Source organism: Triturus cristatus, chromosome 2_1 (assembly GCF_964204655.1).
Source record: "Triturus cristatus chromosome 2_1, aTriCri1.1, whole genome shotgun sequence".
NCBI lineage: Eukaryota > Metazoa > Chordata > Amphibia > Caudata > Salamandridae > Triturus > Triturus cristatus.
Genome location: NC_140581.1, coordinates 987,954,316 through 987,960,315, shown reverse-complemented (window position 1 = coordinate 987,960,315; position 6,000 = coordinate 987,954,316).

Here is a 6,000-nt window from a genome sequence, read left to right as displayed (position 1 = left end):
AGTTTTTATCTGTCTTAATTTTGAAAATAACGGCATCTTGAACCTTGTTACTTAATTCTTACTCGGTTCTTGAACACAGTAATTACAATAAACACAATAATGAAGATCGAACAATCACTCATACCACGACATTTAAAACATATTAAAACATTTTAGAACGAACAATAATAATTAGAATAAAACTAGTTAACTGCATAATACTAAATATACTGTATGTACTGCTAAACAGTACAGATACACTGCTAAAACAGTGCAGACCAGGTCTGTGTACCCAGACCCGTCTTGACCGGCACAAACTAATGTGCACGTCTAGATGCGTCCTCAGCAACGGTACTCACCGGGAAGCACGGAACGGAAGGCCTCGGAAGTCTGGACTGGACTAGACCAAACTGGACTGGACTCGACTCGTGACTTAGGTACTTCGGAACTTCGGAATCTGGTGGGCCTCTGTATACCTCGGATCTTGCTCTCTCAGCTAGGCTCTGGTCGGGATTCTCCGCACTCCTCACCGCCTCGTCTGGGTGTTGATCGCAGCCTCAGTCGCCCCCGTTGGCCTGAGGGAGATACAGGAAATCCTGCGGGTACGCGTAATTGTCCGTCCGGCTGTGGCAGGAGACCGGGTCTGCAACGCACCTCCGGCGCGTGGGGTGTGAGAGGTGTCCCTGTTCGGGCGCCAATTATGTGGTAAATATTTAAATTACCTGTACTATTTTTATGCGGTAAAATACAATATGAATAACTCAGTAAAAATAAGAGGCAGAATCCGTGGTATTCGAGGGTATAATAGGGTATTTATTCCTTACAAAGGAATGATGGTTCGAACCAGGCAATCGAGTTCCGTCACCACGAAGGTTCAGGAAGGGATCAGCAATAGATTATTGACAAGTAATAGTATATATAAGAAAGGCATTACATTAAGATAGATGCAGGAGGCGTAACAGCTTGATAATACAGATAAGAATATACATACGTAATAAAAAAGGCGTAATAATAGGCGTGCATAGAGGCGTATACTAAAAACGTCATTATGATGGTGACACAAATGGGTGGATCCATAAGAGAATCCTGCAAAGTCAGCGAAAATACATGGCAGAGATGCGCGCGCAGCCGCCTGACGTGTGATTGACGTGTAACTAAAGGGTGAAGGGAACTTGACATTTAGCCCTACATGTGGAGACAGAAGTCTGGGGTGTCAGGACAACCTAGTCCTAAATCATATCTAATATCTTGTGTTTAAGGAACTATATTATCTGGAAGGAAAGGTCTTCTCGGACAGATCCTATTCTATACTGACTGCTAGTGCGTGTACAAGCGTCTAAGTGTCTACATGAGATACGAGGGGGCATGGGCCTACCATGGTAACGAGAGTCAGGAATTACTTGCATAAAGACAGTGAGGCCGGGCCCTTTGCTCGATAGCTGGAAGGATGTTTACCTAAATTACTAGACAGGAATGCATTGGATGAGGAGCGGAGCAGATAACTTGAAGGTGAAATACAGTTTTTTGGCAGGCAACAGGCCGCGTCAGGCACCGTTAGCCGCGCAGGGAGTAGGACAAAGTTCATGGATACAGATGCAGGTCCAGGCTGGAGCATTCAGAGGCAGAAGCAGGAAAAGGCTCGATGGCAGAATTCAGGGCCTACCTTGCCAGAGCTGGAAAACGTGAAAAGTATACCATATAAAGACGGTGGCAAGGCATACTTAGGAACGGAATATCTGGCCCATTCATGGCAGATATGAAAGAGTACATATTAACGTTGGACACAATTGTATTTGCGTCTTCATAGCTTGAAGTGGAGGGAACATACATGTACTTGTAGCATGTACATGGAGCCGTTGGGGTCTAAGATAGGGGACACAATTGACCATAAAAATTCATATTTCCTCACAACTTTTGAGATACCAAGGGCTCAACTCCAGTTGCACTGAGCGGTGGTGGGGACATTGCACGACCACTGAAGGACTGGCGTGGCCGAACCCTAAGTTCATCAATGCTGACCGAGTCTCTGTACCAATACTGCCAGTGTCAAAGCGGTTACATGTCTGTATCAGGCATTGCGGGCAAACATTATTACACCATTATTAGAGCTGCATTAGAAATGGGAAGGGGACATAGCATCTCGGATCAAAGGTGCGCAATGGACCACGGTACTTGCCAAAACACATAGTGTCGCAAAACGCTAGATTCAAATTACTTAACTTTTATTTCTTTCATTGGGCATACCTCACCCCGGGTAAAATCATTAGGATTTTCTAGGCAGCTGAGGCGTCCTGCCCCAGATGTAGAGAGCATGTGCTGAAATGCTCCATATGGTTTGGTCCTGCCCGACTCTGGTTGAATTATGGAAGGAGGTAATAGATTTTATCAATGAGACTACTCAACGGATGATCCCCTTTACCCCTCTAGCCTGTTTGTATGGAGGGGTCCTGCGCCCAAATAAAAATAAAATCACTACCAGATTTGTGACCTGGCCCTGATCTTAATGAAATGAAAAACTGCCAAGCATTGGAAAGCTACCAGGGGCCCTAGGCTAACCAAATGGAGAGATGACTCATCCAGAGGATGGGATATGAAAGTGCGGTCTTTATTTTTTTATTTTTTATTTTTTGTGTCCTCATTTGTCAAATCAGGTTGTCTTGGAGATAAAGGAATATGCCGACTTTCTCGCGTACAAGCGGAAAGGTAAGATACCCAATCACTCCGATAAGCAGGAGATGTTTAACATCTCTGGATCTCCCAACCTTGCCATCCTTCCTTTTACTCCAGGTCTACAGGTGTTTGCAAATTTACCTTTCCGGAAGTGCCAATCCGTCTTGGACACTCCAGTGTAAACTCAAACAACTTGTATTTCTGATTGTTGATAATCATGGAACTGATTACAAACCATAATAATATGCATTGAAAGGAGAAAAGAGAAAAAAGAAAACCGATACAAAAGTTGAAGAGGCTATCTTGTTTAAGGATGTACTATCTTGAACCAATTAGCCCACAAACTCCAAAATGTTATTCTTTTAGAATTCTGTGTTGCCCTATCAATTTTAGCTATTCTTTGTATCGAGTTAACGCATTCAAAAGGAGGTACAGATAAAATCCATTTAATGCACAGCTCTCTACGCGCCAAAAGAACTAAGGTAAAAATAAGTTCTTTAAGTGATTTAGATAAACTGATGATGGACTCCTCGACCGGTATTACCCCAAAAATAACCAGTGCAAGACTTACCTTAACTTCTTGACCCAAAATACCTGACAGCGTTATGTCCACTTTCTCCCAGAATGTTTGGATGAAAGGATACCGCCAGAACATATGTGCTTCATCTGCATTTATTTCAGCACACTTTGGGCCTTTCCTCCTATCTTGCGAGCCCATTTTTGCCAATCTTCGGGGGGTCCAGTATGCCTTGTGGATAGTGAAGAGGTGTTTTTTTCTTAGAGGTGCAGATTTCACACACTACCATAAAAGAGATAAAGATACTTGCCATAGTGCATCGAGATCGTACTCCGGCAGTTCCTTCCTCCAAGTCACTTTAAACCAAGCATGTGGGTCTTCTAGAGGTTGTATCAACATCCAATACCATAGTGAAACCTCCTTTTGTCCCGGAGGGTGTAGGGCTATTTTTGATTCATAATACTTATTTCCCTTTCCTCCTTTTCTTAACATTTTAACCCAACTTGATAATTGGTAGTATTTGAATTTGGAGACGGAGCCTTCTGAAATCTCTTGGATTTTTTTGCCAAAAAATTAAACCCACACCCTCCAACAACTGACCCCACCTAAAAATTCCTTTTTCTTTTATAAAAGCCCCAAGAGAGTCTTGTAGGCAGGCTGGTGTTCCAGGAGATCTCCAGATAGGGGCATAATAGCTATAATATGGGATCTGTAATACCACCCTGATTTGATACCGTACTTTACATGCCGCCTGTAGAGTCTTTAGTCTCACTTTTGAAAAAAATCTGGGGTCTCCAAATTTAAAAAGAAAAAACTAGATAGATCCGGAGGGACAGCTGTTACTGCTCTAAAGAGTGGTGAAAGGTCGGGGACATTTTCAGCAATTGCCTAAAGATTTTTAAGTGAAAAGCTCTTTGATATTGCAGAAGATCTGGGCTTGCTATACCACCATTTTCTTTTTTCTCCCTAAGTGTCTGCCAGGCTACTCTAGGTTTTTTATTCCCCCATATGAAGCTGGAAAAGAGTCCTTGTACTTTCTTTATCCAATCCTTCTTAAATTCTAAGGGAATTGAATTGAATAAGAAGGTATATTTAGGTAGAATGGACATCTTTAAAAGGTTAGACTTGCCTAAAAAAATAAAGGTAAGGAGTTCCACCTCTGTAATTGTTTCTTGACTTTGGAAGTAACCTTGTCAAAGTTCGCTTTTGCTAATAACCCCAGCTTTTGGACCACTTCAATCCCTAAATATCTGATATTTTGTCTAACTAAATCACTCTGGTAGTTTTGTATTTCAATGCATGAGCTCAGTTTTTAATGAATCGACAGCATAACCTGATAGTTTACCGAAACACTCTAACGTTTCCCATATAGCTGATATTGACAGGTGTAAGTGGCCCGTAAAGATCATCAAGTCATCAGCATAGAGCCCTATCCCTTTTCCCACCCATTGCAAGATAATGGTAAAATATTCCTGCATGCTCTTAATTTATTAGCCAACAGATCAATATATAAATTGAATAACAAAGGAGAAAGGGGGCATCCCTGTCTGGATCCCCTTCCAATCTTGACTTGTTTGGAGAGATTACCGTTTACTAGCACTCGGGCGGATGGGTTTTTGTAAAGGGCCTTAATTGCTGACACAAAAGTTTGCCCCAAATTAAAACACTGAATCACCTCTTGGAGAAAGGGCCAGCTGACCATATCAAATGCTTTAGCTACATCGCATGTCATCAACGTTAGGGGTCTACCGTATTCTGTTGCCAGGTCTATTGTACCTATTAACTCCTGAGTCAAGTCATGTAGATGCCTCCCCTTCATGAATCCCTTTTGATCACTATGAATTAATAGACCTACCATCCGGTCCAACCTTTTAGTAAGTATCTGTGTATATATTTTATAATCGCTATTAAGAAGGGAGATCGGCCTATACGATTCACAAGCCCTTTTCGGGCTTAAGAAGAATAATTATAGTGGCTAAGTTCCAAGAAGTTGGAAGCTCTTGTTTTAGAATATAAGTTGAATTAAAAAGTTTGAGCAATACAGGGGCCGGCTTCTCTTTCAAGAGGGAATATAGATCGTTTATCACCACCCTCGGGCCCAAAGCTCCCCACCAGGCTCAATTGGATCCTCCTGATCTGCTTGCCCTCCCCGCCGTCACACATGGGCTGTCTTCGCTGCTGCACCCTCCCACCTCTTCCGTTATACCGACCCACGACTGCTGATGCTGTTCGGTGCAGGTCTCCGCTTTCGGCTTCCTACTCGGGCCCGCTGCATCACCCCCAGACAATGGCTGCGTCTCTCCAATGGCCGGTGATGGGAATTGGCTCAGAGGAGTGCCCGCAGCTGGCGGGCTACTACTTGCACACAGCTTTTCATCAGGGGCAGGGGGAGCTCGTTTCGGCCGACCCGCGCCCCCTCGTCAGCCTGTGTTCTAAGCTACGCAACGGCCGGTGCCTATAGGCCCTTCTTCCTCTGCACTAAATGATTGGTCTACATTCACTATGCATCACTTCAGGTGATCCCTGCTGTGCTAGATAGCGGACTTTTCTGCCAAACACCCTCGTGGCTTAACATGCTACCCCTCCCCCATAGGCCCTGCAGGGCTACTGCTCCGTCGCCCTTGCCCCACTTGAATCTAATTTATATTCTACCCTCGCCCAACTGCTGCTTGGTTCAGCTCTGCCAGCCACACGGTCCCACCCTCCAAACCTTTCGAGGCTCGGCCACCACCCCCCAGTCTGCCTGCTGTGCTGAAGTTACTCGGCCCCCCACGCTCTGAGCCGAGCGCATTGTTAACCTTTCCAAATGAATATTTGTCTATCATGCAGCATGA